The 16883-nt window shown below is 52.7% G+C and overlaps 1 protein-coding gene across 4 annotated transcripts in view; it reads right to left on the reverse strand.

The window, feature by feature from the left end:
• Positions 1-16534, reverse strand: part of KCNG2 (potassium voltage-gated channel modifier subfamily G member 2) — a 56003-nt gene extending 39469 nt beyond the window's left edge. The window contains exons 1-2 of one of the 4 annotated variants that reach the window (XM_069568968.1): positions 16418-16516; positions 4784-4972 (exon numbers count right to left, since the gene is read on the reverse strand). The gene's annotated coding sequence lies outside the window, so the exon portion shown is untranslated. Of the gene's footprint in view, positions 1-4783; positions 4973-15755; positions 15905-16417 lie in introns of those variants that run through there. The other 3 variants (XM_069568970.1, XM_069568967.1, XM_069568969.1) reach the window with 3 other exon arrangements.
• Positions 16535-16883: the final 349 nt, after the last annotated feature.

Genomic DNA, 16883 nt, shown 5'->3' on the forward strand with positions numbered 1-16883 from the left:
TCAGAAAGATCCCCTGGAGGAGGAAATGGCAACCCACTCCAGTGTTCTTGCCTGGGAAATCCCATGGACAGAGGAGCCTGGAGGGCTACAGACCATGGGGTGGCAAAGAGTCGAATACAACTTAGCAACTGAACAACAAGTTTCATTCTGGCCTCCCCAGTGGCTCAGCACTGAAAGAATCCACGCGCAATGCAGGAGACATGGCAGGAGCCTTGGGTTCGATCCTTCGGTCGAGAAGATTCCCTGGAGAAGGAAATGGCAACCTACTCCAGTATTCTTGCCTGGAGAATCCCATGGACAGAGGCGCCTGGCGGGTTATGGTTCACGGGGTAGCAAAGAGGACACAGCTGAGCAACTAAGCAACAAACGAAAACCCAACAATTTCTCACTCAGCACTCGTGTTCACCGAGCTGCTAGCCCAGCCAGGCAACAGGCCAGACCCTGGGCTCTGAGGGGCTGGACCAAGAGTCACTGGGATCCTGGCAGCCTGGCCAGACCTCGGGCTGCTGGACACCCAGCTCTGCCACCCAGGGGCAGGTCACCCTGGCTCCAGGACGAGGTTCTGTCTGGGGCACCGGGGTCCCTGCAGGTCGAGGCTGGTCCAGCACCGCAGGTCTCCAGGGCGGCGCTGCAGTTGCTCTGATAGCAGCTCCACAGTCTCCATAATTAGGACCTCTGAGGAGATGCCTTCGAAGCCCCTAAGTGATCGGGGGCAGCTGTGACTTCAGCAAACAGCATTTTTAGAAGAAATGCTGCTTCCTGTTGGTCAGTGGGAAGACTTCTTGCCTTCTCCTTTCATCCACAGGTCAAAATAAGTAAAAACACGTCCTGCTCCTGCAGAGTCTCAGTGCCCCTTGCCATGTGAGTCCCCGAGGCCCCCTTTAAAGGAGGGCACAGCTGTGTGGCTCCTGCAGGGACCAGGCGTGAGTCAGTGACAGGAGACCCTTCCTGGAAGCACCTGTGCTGGCTACACTTCTCCTCCTGGAGGTTGGTCCCTCGGAGGCAGGGTGTATCCCAGCCATGGTCCTGCTGCACTGGACAGGCTCACTGGGGCAGGGCTGGACCAGAGGTGGAGGGGGCTCCATCCATGAAGCTGGGAGGTCCTCCAGGCAGAAGCAGTGGGGAGGTTTGGCAGCAGGCCCTGGGTGGGAAGCTGGGGGGTTGGTGGTGGGGGGCAGAGCCTGCAAGGGCTGCTGGTGTCATCCCTGCTGCACAGCTGGGCTGAAAAAAGACGATCCCACAGACAAGGTGTCTCACTTCCTGACTTCATCACTCACCAAAGGAGTCCCGTGGGCGTCTCGTGGTTACAGGTTCAGACTTGGCACTATCAAGGCTGTGGCCCAGTTCAGTCCCTGGTCGGGGACCTGAGATTCCACAAGCCATACGGCACAGCCAGAAAAATAAAGTGAAATAAGAACACCTTACAAAACTGTAGCAAACAAAAGTGTCACTGGCATAAAGCTGGCTTTATGATCAATGGAATGAAACTGAGAGCCAGGAAATAAACCCTTGAATACACGGGTAAATGGTGCCAAGACCATTCAAGGAGGAAAACCATCTTTTCAACAGATGGTGTTGGGAAAACTGCATATCTGTATGCAAAAAAGGAAGCGGGATCCTTATACCCTTACATAGGATACAGGATACAAGCTTAGATCCTATATCTTACACTATATAAAAAAAATTAACTCAAAACAGATCAAAGACTTAAACATAAGAGCTAAAGCCACAAAACTCTTAGAAGAAAAAATAAGATCAAGGTTTCATGACACTGGATTTGGTAGTGATTTCTTGGATATGACACCAAGCGTGTGCTGAGTCCCTCAGTCGTGTCCAGCTCTTTGCAACCCCATGGACTGTAGCCCAGCAGGATCCTCTGTCCATGGGGATTCTCCAGGCAAGAATATTGGAGTGGGTTACCACACAGGGTGGTAACCTCAAGGGGATTTTCCCAATCTAGGAATTGAACCCAGGTCTCCCATATTACAGGCGGATCCTTTACCATCTGAGCTACTAGGGAAGTCCAAGAATACTGGAGTAGGTAGCCTATCCCTTCTCCAGGGGATCTTCCTGACCCAGGAATCGAACTGGGGTCTCCTGCACTGCAGGCAGATTCGTAACCAGCTGAGCTATAAAAGCAGAAGTAAAATAAGGAAAAGTAGATTAACTGGATTTTATCAACATTAAATAATTTTGTTCACGAGAGAACACTATCCACAGAGTGGAAAGATAGCCCACAGATCAGAATATAAGGAGAAAATATTTTCAAGTCATATCAAGCACTGGTATCTAGAACACATGAGAAGTCCTGAAACTCAAAAACAGCAGCAACAAAGTGATTTTTAAAATGGACAAAGGGCTTGAATAGATATTTCTCCAAAAAATTAAAAAAAAGCACTGAAAAGATGCTCTAATAACACTGGTCATTAGAGAAATGGAAATCAAAACCACAATAAGATACCACTTCACATCCATTAGGGTGACTATTATAAAGAAAAACAAAGAGAAAAAGAGGAGTGGGGAAGATGTAGAGAAATTTGAGCACCTGGGCATTGGTGGTGGTTGTTCAGTCGCTAAGTTGTGCCCGCCTCTTTGCGACCCCATGGACTGCAGCCCACCAGGCTTCCCTGTCCCTCACCATCTCCCTGAGTCTGCTCAAACTCATGTCCATGAGTCAGTGATGCCATCCAACCATCTCATCCTCTGTTCCCTTGGAGGTGGGAATATAGATTGGTACAGTCACTATGGAGAACAGTATGGTGGTCCCACAAAAAAATTAAATACAGAATCACCATGTGGTCCAATAATTCCACCCTGTGTGTCCACCCAGAACTGAAAGCACCCGCGCTCCCAACAGTGAAAGAGGGAGCAACCCAAGCGTCCCCGAAGAGTGGGTGGGTCAGCGACACGTGGGAAAGACATGGGGAATGCTGTCACGTGTCATAAAAAGGGAAGAAACTCCAACACACGCTGCAGCGCGGGTCAACCTTGAGAACATCAAGCTGAGTGAGAGAAGCCAGCCACAAAAGAGCACATGCCATGTGAAGTCCCTGGCGGAGTCAAGTTCACAGACAGGAAGCAGGGTGGGCGGGGTGGGGGAGGGGAGCGAGGGCTTCATCAGGACAGAGTTTCAACAGGAAAATGAGAAAGTTCTGGAGACAGAGGATGGAGGTGGGGGTAGGAATTCAAATGCTTCTGATGCCACTAAGCTGTACACTTTAAAACGGTTAAAATGGTAACTTCTATGTTATGTTTATGTTGTCGATTTACTTGCGAAGTCGTGTCCGACTCTTTGTGACCGTATGGACTGTTGCCCACCAGGCTCCCGTGTCTGTGGGTTCTCCAGGCAAGAATGCAGAAGTGGGTTGCTCTGCCCTCCTCCGGGGGGTCTTCCCCACCCAGGGATCGAACCTGCACCTCTTATGTCTCCTGCGTTGGCAGGCATGCTCTTTACCACTGAGCCACCAGGGAAGCCATATGTTATACACAGTTTACTGCAATTAAAGAAAACAACAACTCTCCAAAACCACGCAGCTTCTTAGACCTTATCGCTGATCAATTTTCAGATTACAGGCATTGCGAAGAAAGCACTGTTTTTGTGTCCGAAACAGGGAACAGGAAACAGGAGCTCGGCCTCTGCCTCGTGCACTTTCCTCCCTCCCGGCACACGCAGTGGCTCCTCAGGGCTCCCATTTCTGTTCTTTCCTCTCGGCTACAATGTCCCTCTCAGAAGGCCACTGAGAGGGTACAGAGCAGACCGTGCAGAGCTCGCACTAGACTAGACATGCACTAGGCTTGCTGGAAACACCCGCTGTGCTTTGTGTTGTGAGCTCAGAAGCAGAGACTCTATGGCTTCTCAGAAACTGACAGCTGCACACCCCCTGGGGCCCCTCCTGCCTGCCCTCCAGGGGCATCACAAGTGTGCGGCCTCCGGGGCACGGGGGTGCTCCCCCAGGCCATGGCTAACGGCTCTGGGTTCTCCCCAGAGGAGGCAGGATGGGCTGCAGTCTGACCCAGACTGAGCATCACGGAGGCGATTCTGCAAGGACTGGCCTGCAAGGGTCTCAGCTCTAGCCCCGGGCCCACTCAGGCCCCTGCCCAGGACCAAGCTTTAGCCTGCTGGATCAGCCACCGACGGACACGTCAGCAACTTTTCCACAGTCCCTGCCGTCTAAGTAGTGACAAGACCACGCACGCCCTACTCTTTTGAAATTATTCAGGATAAAGAATAAAGGAACCACAGAAACTGGAGGCCGATTGTCCGCTCCCTGAGCCCGGCTTTTCCAGCTCTGCAGGGACCGCACCTGGGGCCCGCACATCGTCAGCACCTACCGCCCAGCCCAGAAACCCCGCCAGGAGGGGCTCGTGGGCTTCTCCTCAAGCCAGTGGCCCAGGGCCAGGCCTGCCCCCGAGAGCCGTGTGACGTTCGCCCGTCGGCCTGCTGTCCGCCTCCCCATTTCTCTGCCAAGACGGCCGAAGAGGTGGGGTCACGGAGAGGAGCTGGTGCGACGGTGCAGGGAGCATGGCTGTCACTTGAGTGCAGGCCAGACGTGACCATTTCTATGATGACAACACACGTGTGCCGCAGGGCTGGAGGCAGGGCCGGGGCCCAGGGTGCACAGGCATCCGGGCCGGTCCAGGTCCCCAGGGCTCGTGTGGAGCTCGGTGGACCGGGAGGGCTGCCATGGTGATCGAGTTGGGATGATGAATTGGTGTCATTTAATTTTTCCACACCTTGACATTAACGGTGAGCGTTCCAAAAATAAACAGCTGTGCCACTTACTTCAGAAATACTTCTCTTCAGTTCAAATAGTTTCCTAACTTACGAATGCACACGTGCTATCAGAGGGTGTGAGGAGGAGTAGGGAGGGCTGGCCAGGCTCAGGGCGGGGAAGCCATGCCCCTGGGGGCCTCTCCTGCAGGTTCCGCCCTGCGGGTTCTGTCGGTGCCTTCAGAGGGTGGTCCAAGTGACCTGGGTCAGGAGAGAGAACGAGAACCCACTCACATTCCTGCCTGGACCAGTGGCCAAGCAGGGCTAAGTCTTCCCAGGGACGAGAAGGGGCAAGCAGCCCGCTGTGGGTGGCAGGAAGGGGCAGGCAGGGCGGGGGTCAGGGAGCGCCCTCAGCCACCCCCAGGGGCACTCATGGTGCCAGACCCCACCTGGGGTATGTGACCCCCTGAGTGTCCCAGGGTCCTAAGGGGGTTTTCACAGGAAGATGTGAATACACAGAGTTGCCAGCAGCCTCAGTTACCAGGGGACATGCCCCGAGCCCTGGCTCTGCCTGACGGTCCGCACTCAGCCCTCTCGCTCCCCTCACGCATGCGGTCAAGCTGCTTTGATGTGACTAGAGGATCAACTTAGCCCCAAAGTGTCCTATTATCCCGCTAAGGTCCAGCTCCCAGTGCTGTGCCCTGTCTGTCCATCCTGCTAGTACCCAGGTGCCCCTGGCCAGCTGCCAACACGGAGGAGGTGGTTTGCTGTGAAGGTGTGGGAGGAGGCTTCCCACATGGACGCAACACTTCCCTCTGAGTCACAAGAGGATATGTGTTGATGTTTCTCATTCTTCTCTACATCAATTTGCATAAATGAGTCTTGGAGGTTCATCTTCATGAAAAATAATGTTCCAATTCTAAAACTAAGCCATGGGAAAGTGGAAAATCTGACAGTACAATCAAATAGAACCTTTTATGCAACCAGCACTGACGACCATCACAGACGGGGGGCTTCCCACTCCTTTACGTGCATACTCCAACAGGTTGGCTGAATTCACACTCCGGCTGGGGCAGCAGGCAGTGGGTGGGGAGGGCAAGGACAGATGGACACCTGCAGGACGAATGTCCACAGCAGGGGGGCAAGGAGGTCCCCAGGGCAGCCCTAGAGTTCGGGGGTCCTGAGTCCCCTCCGTTCTCTCTTCTCCATCTCTACGAATTCGACAGAAGTCTGAGAAGTCTCACACGGTCTGGCTGGCTGTGTGGGGGTCACGGGGCCCCAAGGCCTTAAGGAAATGTCTAAGTTTTTGCTAAATCCTGGTTTTCTCGCTGGTGCTGGGAATCCAGTGGAAATATGACCTTGGCTACTCTTAGCTGCCAGCGGAGCTGCCCGTAAGAGCATCCCTCAGCACTTCCCTACCCCTGGACACTATTCTAACGTTAATTTAGTTAGACACTTGCGCAAATGCTGCAGAGAACACCCTTTTGCATTTTAAAGTCACTTTCTCTGGGAAGACTTCCCTACCCCCAATGTGAATATATTTTACAGTACATTACTGACACAAAAATAAATTTTCATTGTAAAAAGTGTTTCTACTCAGCAAATGCCCTGGAGATTCATTCAGAGTTCTGGGTGTACCGAAAGCTCACGCCTCTTTTATTGCAAGTAGTACTTCATGGTGTGGATGGACCACAGTTAACCATTCACCCATAGAAAGAACCTGGGTTGTGTCCAGTTTTTGACTATTGCAAACAGAACAGCTATGAACAGTCATGTACAGGTTTTTATGTGAGCATGAACTGTCATTTCTCTGGGATAAATGCCCAGGAGTACAAGTGTTGGGTCCCACTGCAATTGCATCGCTGATTACATAAGAAACTGCCAAACTGATTTCCATAGTGATTGTTCCATTTTACATCCCTATCAGTGACACACAAGAGCACTTCTCCACATCCCTGTCAGCGCTTGGTGTCTCTTTTTTATTTTCATCACTTTGATTAGGGTGTAGCGATATCTTTTTGTGCTTTTGATTTGCATTTCTCTGATGGCTAATGATGTTGAACATCTTTTCATGTGCTTATTTACCATCTGTATATCCTCTTTGGTGAAATATCTGTTCATATATTTTGCTCATTTTTAATTGCATATTTTTGGTTTTGTTGCTGTTGCTGCTGCTGTTGTTTTTGGCAATTGAGTTTTGAGAATGCTTTATATATTACAGATTTGGGTCCTTTACTGGATGTGTGGTTTGCAAATATTGTGTCCCGCTCTGTAGCTGTTCCTTTAATGCTCTGAAAAGGGTTTCTGAAGAAGCAGTTTTTCTTTCTGATGAGATTCAGTCTTTTATGGAACATGCTTTTGGTGTCGAGTCTATGAACTTTTCGCATGTGTATGCTCAGTCGCTCAGTCATGTCCTACTCTTCGTGACCTCTTGGACTGCAGCCCACCAGGCTCCTCTGTCCATGGGGTTCTCCAGGCAAAAATACTGGAGTGGGTTCCATATCCTACTCTAGGGGATCCCAAACCCAGATGATTCTCTGTTTTTGTTTTTTTTTCTAAAAGTCTTACAGTTTTACATTAAAGTCTGTGGTCCATTTCTGAGTTAATTTTTTGAACATTTATTTCATTAAAAGTATAGCTATTTACAATGTGTTTGAGTTAATTTGTATATAAGGTATGAGGTTACAGATGAATTCTTCTTTTCTCCTAGGATGAGCGATTAAACAGCCACTTGTTGAAACGGCTACGCTTCCTCCAGTGAACTGGTTTTGTGCCTTTGTTGACAGGCAATCAGGTGTGCCTGCGGGGGAACCGCTGGGTTCTGAGCTCCATCTTCTGCCCTCTGCCCGCACCACAGGGTCTCATTACTGCAGCCACGCAGACTGCATTAATGCTGGGCAGAGTCCCCATCCACTTGGCCCTTCTTCTCAAGAATGTTTCAGCTAGGTTAGAGACTGCGCCTTCCCATACGAATTCTGGAATAAGCTGTGATTTTATATCTGGTCTGTTGATACAGTGAATTATACTGACTGATTTTTACATTTTAAACCACACTTGCATACCCGGATTGGATCTCACCTGGCCCAGTAACTTCATGCATCACTAGATTCAACGTGCTAATATTTTGTTTAGGATTTTCTGTCTAAGTTCATGAATGATATGGATCTTTAGTTTTCTTCTAATGCAGTCTGCAGGTAATATTAACCTCAAAGTGATTTGGAATGTTTGGTAGGATTTTCTAGTGAAACCCCCAGGACCTGGAGATTTCTTTTTTAAGGAGTTCTTGAAGAACTCATACAATTTACACAGTTATGTTACTGATATGATATCATATGCAGGCAGCTTTCCTTTTTCTCACGTAAGCATTGCAGGGCCGTGAACTTGCCTCAGCACTGCTCCGACTGCATCCCACTTATTTTGACTTGTCTCTTCTTTTCCTTTCAGTTCTCTACATTTTAGAATTTCCATTGAGACTTCTTCTCTGACATATTAATTTTCTATGTGTGTTATCTTGCCAAGCACTTATAAGTTTTTCTGTTGCTCTTCTGCTCTTCTCCTTGAAGCTGTAGGTTTGTATTTTTTGCTGTGTTGAGAGGTTTTCAGGCATTCTTTATTCAGATCTTCTCAGCCCCACCCTCTTTCTTCTCTCCTCTGAGACCTGATGGTACAAATGTTGGCATTTCTGCTATTTTCACACAGGTGCCTACGAATCTGTTCCTTTTCTTTTTTTTCAGTCTTTCTTTCCTTTCTGTTGTTGAGACTGGGCAGTTCTGATTAATCTCAGATTCACTGCTTTTATCCTCTGTTATTGACCCCAGGCAGCACGTGCTCTGTTGGGTTGGCTGGGTTTTCTTTGGATCTCAGCTATCTGACCAGGGGTCACACCCAGGCACCTGCACTGGGAGATGGACCGCCAGGGATGCAAGGTTTTTTCCATTCAATCAATGCATTGTTCAGTTCCATAACTTCATGTGTGTATTTTTTATAACTTGAATTTCTTTGCTGAAAATTTCTTTTGTTGTTGTTGTTGTTTGTTTCAGGAAAACCCATAATTGCTTGGTGAAGCATTTTTACAAAGCCAGCTTTAAAAGATTGGTTAGATCATCTCAGCATTTACTGATGGTCTTTCTTAGTCAGGTTTTGATATTTCTTGTTCTTGGTATGATGAGTGATTTTTTTTTTTTTGTATCAGAGACAGTTTTGCAAGTTGAATCCAGTTGTTCCAGCTCCATTTGTTGAAAAGACTATTCTTTCCCCTAAGATCATGGCATCTGGTCCCATCACTTCATGGGAAATAGATGGGGAAACAATGGAAACAGTGACAGACTTTATTTTGGGGGGCTCCAAAATCACTGCAGATGGTGACTGCAGCTATGAAATTAAAAGACGCTTACTTCTTGGAAGAAAAGTTATGACCAACCTAGACAGTATATTAAAAAGCAGAGACATTACTTTGCCAACAAAGGTCCATCTAGTCAAGGCTATGGTTTTTCCAGTGGTCATGTATGGATGTGAGAGTTGGACTATAAAGAAAGCTGAGCACCAAAGAATTGATGGTTTTGAACTGTGGTGTTGGAGAAGACTCTTGAGAGTCCCTTGGACTGCAAGGAGATCCAACCAGTCCATCCTAAAGGAAATCAGTCCTGAATATTAATTGGAAGGACTGATGCTGAAGCTGAAACTCCAATACTTTGGCTACCTGATGCAAAGAACTGACTTATTGGAAAGCCCCTGATGCTGCGAGAGATTGAAGGCAGGAGGAGAAGAGGGTGACAGAGGATGAGATGGTTGGATAGCATCACTGACTCTATGGACATGAGTTTGAGTGAACTCCAGGAGTTGGTGGTGGACAGGGAGGCCTGAAGTGTCGCAGTCTAGGGGGTCACAAAGAGTCAGACGCGACTGAGCGACTGAACTGAACTGAACTGAACTGATTCTTTCCCCACTGAATGGTCTTGGCTCTGCTGTTGAAAATCAATCTCCCCCAGATTTGGAGGTTCATCTCTCCCCAACTGTATCCCATTGATCTGTATGTGTTTGCTGTATCTGGAAACACGAGGCCTCACCTTTCCACCTGTTCCTCCAGGGCAGAGAGGGCTTCTTTTTGGTCATGTTCCTTTTGGTGCGAAATAATCTCCCAGGAAAGGATGCCGACCCAGTGGGCACAGTGGGCCCCTCACCTCCTGACGGCCTATCTGCAGGCAGCCCTGCTCAGAGGACACATCAGGCGCCTCTGTGCCCGGGACCAGGCCTGGGCTCAGGTGCGTCTCAGCCACTGGCAGGCAGGCAGGTGTTTCCTGGAGTGAGGAGCCAAAGCACCCCCACCAGATGTAGGTTTCCTGTTAAAGCAACACATCACAATTCCCGGAGACAAAAATTCACCTTGTTCATTGTGCGTGCTGCCCAGCTCACCTCTGCATTTTGAGACAGTGGAGTTCTTCTAATTGTGCTTAGTTGTGCCTGACTCCTTGTGGCCCCACGGACTGTAGCCCGCCAGGCTCCTCTGCCCATGGAATTCTCCAGGCAAGAATACTGGAGTGGGTTGCCATTCCTTTGTCCAGGGGATCTTCCCCACCCAGAGATCAAACACAGGCCTCCTGCACTGCAGGCAGATTCTTTACCACTGAGTCACCTGGGAAGCTTCTATGACTATGCCAAAGCCTTTGACTGTGTGGATCCCAATAAACTGTGGGAAATTCTGAGAGAGTTGGGAATATCAGACCACCTGGCCTGCCTCTTGAGAAATCTGTATGCAGGTCAGGAAGCAACAGTTAGAACTGGACATGGAACAACAAACTGGTTCCAAATAGGAAAAGGAGTACGTCAAGGCTGTATATTGTCACCCTGCTTATTTAACTTCTATGCAGAGTACATCATAAGAAATGCTGGACTGGAAGAAACACAAGCTGGAATCAAGATTGCCAGGAGAAGTATCAATAACCTCAGATATGCAGATGACACCACCCTTATGGCAGACAGTGAAGAGGAACTAAAAAGCCTCTTGATGAAAGTGAAAGAGGAGAGTGAAAAATTTGGCTTAAAGCTCAACATTCAGAAAACGAAGATCATGGCATCCGGGCCCATAACTTCATGGGAAATAGATGGGGAAACAGTGGATACAGTGTCAGACTTTATTTTTCTGGGCTCCAAAATCACTGAAGATGGTGACTGCAGCCATGAAATTAAAAGACACTTACTCCTTGGAAAGAAAGTTATGACCAACCTAGATAGCATATTCAAAAGCAGAGACATTACTGTGACGGCTAAGGTCCGTCTAGTCAAGGCTATGGTTTTTCCAGTGGTCATGTATGGATGTGAGAGTTGGACTGTGAAGAAAGCTGAGCACCGAAGAATTGATGCTTTTGAACTGTGGTGTTGGAGAAGACTCTTGAGAGTCCCTTGGACTGCAAGGAGATCCAACCAATCCATTTTGAAGGAGATCTGCCCTGAGATTTCTTTGGAGGGAAAGATGCTAAAGCTGAAACTCCAGTACTTTGGCCACCTCATGGGAAGAGTTGACTCATTGGAAAAGACTCTGATGCTGGGAGGGATTGGGGGCAGGAGGAGAAGGGGATGACAGAAGATGAGATGGCTGGATGGCATCACTGACTCGATGGACCTGAGTCTGCGTGAACTCCGGGAGCTGGTGATGGACAGGGAGGCCTGGCGTGCTGCGATTCATGGGGTCGCAAAGAGTTGGACACAACTGAACGACTGAACTGAAGTATTAAAGAAGACAACGATACCTATTTCCTAACTTTCCTCATGGAAAAATGTCTTTTCTTCCCTCTTTTGGTGGGAAAAAAAAAATCAAGGAAATTTGTTCACAGTCAGAAACGGTCATTTTCTTGAAGTAACTGTGAACCAGCTAGAGAAAGGGGCCTTATAGTTTCCCAATTGAATATCAGAGGCTACAGAGGAAGGCCGTTCCTTCTGATGACTAAATAGCTAATCTACATAATGTGCATAAATTTTTAATGCATTTTATTTTACCAAAGCATTTCACTCCATTGCATTAATTGCTGTGATGTTAAATAAAACATTCAGGTTTAAAACTTGTCATGCACTTTTCCCCGTGTTAATCTATGTGCCTCCTCGACCCCCCAGAAGGAAGGGAACCCTCTTCCTGGCTGTCACCAGAACCAGGTTTGACCCTGTTCAGGGAGATGACGTGTATCTGCTTGTCCTCCGGGTGCAAGGTGATTCTGCCCTGAGCCCCGATAGAGCTGGGGGGCTCTGGGGCAGGTGAGACTGGCAGGCGCGCACTTAGCAAGCGGCAGGGTCTGAGCCGGGCCAGGCCCTCTGCACCGGGCGGACCATCCCGTGCTCCACTGAGCCTGGCTCCAGCCACCACTGCTGTCTGAGCTCAGATAGGAGGCGGTCTGGCTTCCAGACGCACTGGACAGGCAGGACTTTCCTTGATTTTGAACCTGTTTGGCATCATGACCCAGAATACAGAGAACTGCACCCGGAATACGGGCGACGCTGGCACTTTCTGTCCTCCTGCTACAAACACGCCAACACAGTCCACACAGCAGTTCCGCTGTCCCAGTGATGGGCAGCACCCAACCCCCAGACGCCCACTGGTGTGGGAGGAGTGAGGGCACGCCACCCAGAGGCAGGCCCTCCGTCCACACAGTCTCCCCGAGTCCTGCTGGGGCCAGGTGGCCAGGTCAGTGAGAACTGAGTCAGGAACACAGAGATCACAGCCTCGCCCACCGGAAAATCCTTTACAAAAATAAATTTGCCTCTTCAAGCTAGAATTTAGTCAGAAGCACTGCACCACTCAGAGCAGCCTGAGGGTCTCTGGGCCCCAGAACCCCAGCCTCGGCTTTCACGAGCCCAGCACTCTCTAAGTCTAATCTAAGATTTAAACTTCATTGTTTAAATATCTGACAAGGTTAAAAATATCCAGGAAGGTCATTAAATTCCGGGAACTGCAGCCCAGGGGTCTGGCCACTGGAGCTTGTCCGCTTCCTCCCTGAGCCGACTTGTCCAGGGAGGCGGCACAGAGCTGAGGACAGGGCCAGGGCCAGGGCGGGTGTGCCCAGGAGGGCAGGTGCAGAGGGGAGCGAGGGGCACAACTGCTACTTCGAGAGGCCGAGGGCCAGCGGGCGGGGCACAGAGTGGCGTGGGCGTCAGGGGCCAAGGGACCATCTGCCCCTCCATGTGCAGTTTGCCCTTACTGTCTTAGCTCCATGGATTTAAAAAGCAACGTAAAGGTCTTCTGTACTATTTATACATGACATTTCAATTTGCCTTTTTTCTAAACAGACAATCAAATTAAAATATTGGGAGCTTCATTTTGAGTGGATGCATTACTGACTCTGCTTTAAGACACAGGTTCCTCCTCTGAAAATCAGAGAGCTGGCACGGTTCAGAGCAGCCTTCTGGTCTGACACGGGAGGAATCAGAAAATATAAAACAGCAGCAGCTGAACTATTTGCCCACATCTCAGAGCCAAGGAGGCTTAAGACGCCTGCCCTCCCAGCCACAGACACCCATGCCTCCCTGCGTGCGTCAATGGCACAAGGCGCCAAGTACTGGCTATACCTTGCAGGTGACTGCACGTGCCTCGCCAAGTGGGGAGCTGGCCTCTGTCTTGTCTGCTTAGGCTGAGAAGGGCTGAAGCTCTCAGAAGAGTTGCTGGGTGGTGAAACAGACACAGCTGTTTCTTTTACGCCCACACAGGACCCCTTTCCACTGTGTAAGGGTACACTGGTCACCCACTGCCGGGCCGGGCGGGACCGGAGCCTGAACACTGACCGGCTCGACGGTGAGGCTGCAGGTCCCAGGGCCCTCCATGGAGCCGTGGGCATGGGGCGCCTCCTCTCGGCCCGAGCTGGGGACACCCCGTTTAGCCTGACCCTGAGGGACCCCGCAGGCAGTGGGAACTCCGTGGCTCTGTCCTAAGATGTCCCTATTCCTCATGAATGGCCCAAGAGGACACGGTGCTCAGATGATCAGGCGCACATGGCTGCTCTCCTCGGACCCCCACAGAGCCCACCAGCCCATCCGTCAGGCTCCCCAGTGCCCTTCCTGGCTCATGTGACCCCCCCACCATGTGCATACATCTTGAGCTGCCTCGCCTGCTCCCCTTCACCCCCGCCCGCACATCCCCGCTGAGGGAGAGGCTGAGAATCCAACTGCCCACCTCCCTCCTGGTGCCTGGATGGAAGAGCAGAAAGGGCAGAAAGGGGGCTGCCCGCACCCCAGATGCAAAACCCTCCAGGGACACAGACCCGACCTGCTTTTGCCAGGGCAAACCCCAGCATTTTACCACTTCCTCCCAACCCATGTGTTCTGCATGACCTATTAATCATGGCACATACACCTGTAATTATGATAATGCAGCTCCCAGCCATACCCTGGGTAGAAACTCTTAATTAAACTCAAACAATGAATCAACCCGCACATATTTTTCTAAGCATCTGGCCTGCGCAGGCCTCGGTGCCAGCCAAGAACTTGCTTCCCTCCTTTTCTCCCCTGCCTACAAAAACATCCAATGTTTTTTTTTTTTCTCAAATTATGGAAATCTCAAGGTATTAAAAAAAAAACAAAAACTTCTGCAAAGTGGAAGTACACAAATTGTAAGTCTAAAAGGGTCGGAACCCCTGGGCGCTGGCCTTGGAAAGGGTCACTCTCCGAGCCTGTGCCCAGGGAAGGTGCTGATGCACCCATCCTCCATTGGCCGTGTAACCCTTGGTGAGTGTGTGGCTGGTCAGCAACGGGGATCCAGAGCAAGTGGACTCCAGCCCCGGGGGGCCACAGCGCTCCCCCGGGCCAGTGTAAGAGAGCCCAGAGCAAATCTATCCGCTGACTGCCTGGGGACTACAGGTGTAGGGGAGCCTTTGGAGGTCGCGTGCGCCGCACAATCCTAGAGGTGGGGGCGGGGCAAGGAGCACACCCTCTTCTGCTTGAACCCGTCTGGGCTTGTGAGGTCCACCCTGGATTTCTCAGCAAGGACGGAGAGGAAGACCTTGGGGGTTCTCTTAACTGACCCCCTTAGCAGCGGCCCCAGAGCAGAGGGAAGAACCGGCTGCCACTGCCGCCCCTTGGAGGCCGCCTCCCAAAGCGGTCACTGCCACGCGCACCAACAGGGTCAAAACCCACTTCCAACGGCCAGTGGCTCCAAACCCTGGCTTTGAGTGCAGGGCTGAGGAAACCAGGTCTTTGCAACCCAGGGAGAGAAGGAGAAGGGGAGGCCCACAGAGAAAGCCAAAGGCGAGGAGAGTCTGCCAGGGCACAAACTCAGCTCAGGGCTGGAATCTCCGACGAGGGGACAAAGGTGACAGGAGGGGCCACAACCCACGATCAGAGTCTTGTCCTGAGAGTCAGAAACCAGAAACTGAATCTACTGGAGCACGGGGGTTGGGAGGGGACTCCCTGGGTCACCTGAGACCTCCGGAGGGCAAACCCCCAGGCCCTGGGACACTGCAGGGTTCTGGGAGACTGGAGGCTTGGGTGAGCATTCGAGGCATAGAGAGAACCCTGGCTCGCTCTTCTAGACGCCCCCCTACCACCGTCATCCCTGCTGAAGCCCAGGACCCCTGGGCAACCGCCTCTATGCGGACCCGGGCCTCCCTGCGCCCCCAGCCCCGGCGCCAACCCGAGCTCAGCGGGGTAATGTGGGAGCCTCCCTGGCTCGGCTCCGGAGGGCTCAGGGGCGCTTGGGCTCCTAGTTAGAGAATTCAAGGCTACCGGAGAGGGGCTCCCTCTCTGGGATTCAGGTCTGCGTCCGGGCTCCGGCTCCGGCTCCTGGCCAGGCAGAAGGCAAAGCCACGAGTGTGTATGTACGTGTGTGTGCGCGTGTGCGTGTGTGTGTGTGTGTAAGACTACATCTGCGCGCATCGCTGTGTATACGGGGGCGACGTTCCCCTCTGCAGGGCAGGGGCGGCAGGAAGGGGCTAGAAAGGAGCATCCACGCGCCGAGGACTGCATCCCGCGCCCTCTGCGCGGAACCGGGGGCTCCCGCAACCAGCCAGCACGGGCGCGGGGGATCCCTGGTCATCCCGCTCGCTTTGTCGCCCACCCTTCCTCTCACCTGAGCTCTTGCAGATCCCTCGCGGAAAGACGGGACGGCAGCTGCAACCAGACCCCGGCCACGGCCGCCCGGACCTCCATGAAAGCGCACGAAGCTGCCCGAGCCCGTGCGCGCCTGGGGCCGGACGCCAGCCCGGCTGGGGACTCGGAGCAGAGCAGGGGGCTGGGGGCGGCACCCAGCCCGGCACCGCCCTCGGCTCCGGGGGCCGCGGGTGGGGGGAGGGGAGCTTACATGTCCCTCTCGGAGTCTCCTTTGCCCCAACCCGTCTGCGCAGCCGAGAGGAGACTCCGCGCGCGGGACTGTGGCCCCCTTCCCCTGTTCCCGCCCGGACGCTCGGAGGCAGACGCCCGCGCCCCTCCAGCCCCGCTCCTGTATCGGGATCTTACGGCGTAGACCCCTTGTCCCCGCTGCGGCCCCGAGAGACTCCAGTGTAGACCTCTCTTTCCCGCCGCGTCAGCCTCCTGTCTCCTCTCCCCTCGGGACCCTCCGCTGTAGACCCTCTGCGTCCCGGTCTCTGCCCCGGAACCCCGAGTAGAAGCCCCGAGCCCTCCCGCCCCCGCTCTTGCATCGGATCCTCCGTGCGGACCCTGCGCCCTCGTCCCCAGCCCGGCCCCGGAACACTCGGGTGCGGATCCAGGGCCCCACCGCGCACGCAACTTCACCTCGGGGCCCGACTCGGCTGGCTGCCGCTCCGCTCGCCCGGCCGGCGGCCTCCTCCGGGCGGAGCGCGGCGTCTCGAGAGCCCGCTGCCCGCGGAGTCCGGCACCGCCCCGCGCGCCGCCCCCAGCCCGGCCTGGCCCTGGCGATCCGCTGCGGTGGCGTGGCGCCCCCTCGCGCCCGGCCGCGGGTCCCCAGGGCGAGCGGACCCCCAGTCTGTCCGGCCGGGAGCCAGGAGCCCAGGGCCGTGTTCCCCCAGGCGGAACTCTCGGGGGCATAGGAGGCGCAGACCCCTCTCTGCGCACTGCACCCACCGACGCGACAGGCACACGCGCCCACCCTCACGCACAGTGGCGGCTCCAGAGGCGCAGACGGCGTCCCCCGTAACCACACGCCGAAGCGGCCCTTAGGGTAAAGGGGCAGACGAGGGGCTCTCCACGTGGGTGTGGTCGCCAGAGCCGGAGGAAGGCC

Source organism: Ovis canadensis, chromosome 23, assembly GCF_042477335.2.
Source record: "Ovis canadensis isolate MfBH-ARS-UI-01 breed Bighorn chromosome 23, ARS-UI_OviCan_v2, whole genome shotgun sequence".
Taxonomy (NCBI): Eukaryota; Metazoa; Chordata; class Mammalia; order Artiodactyla; family Bovidae; genus Ovis; species Ovis canadensis.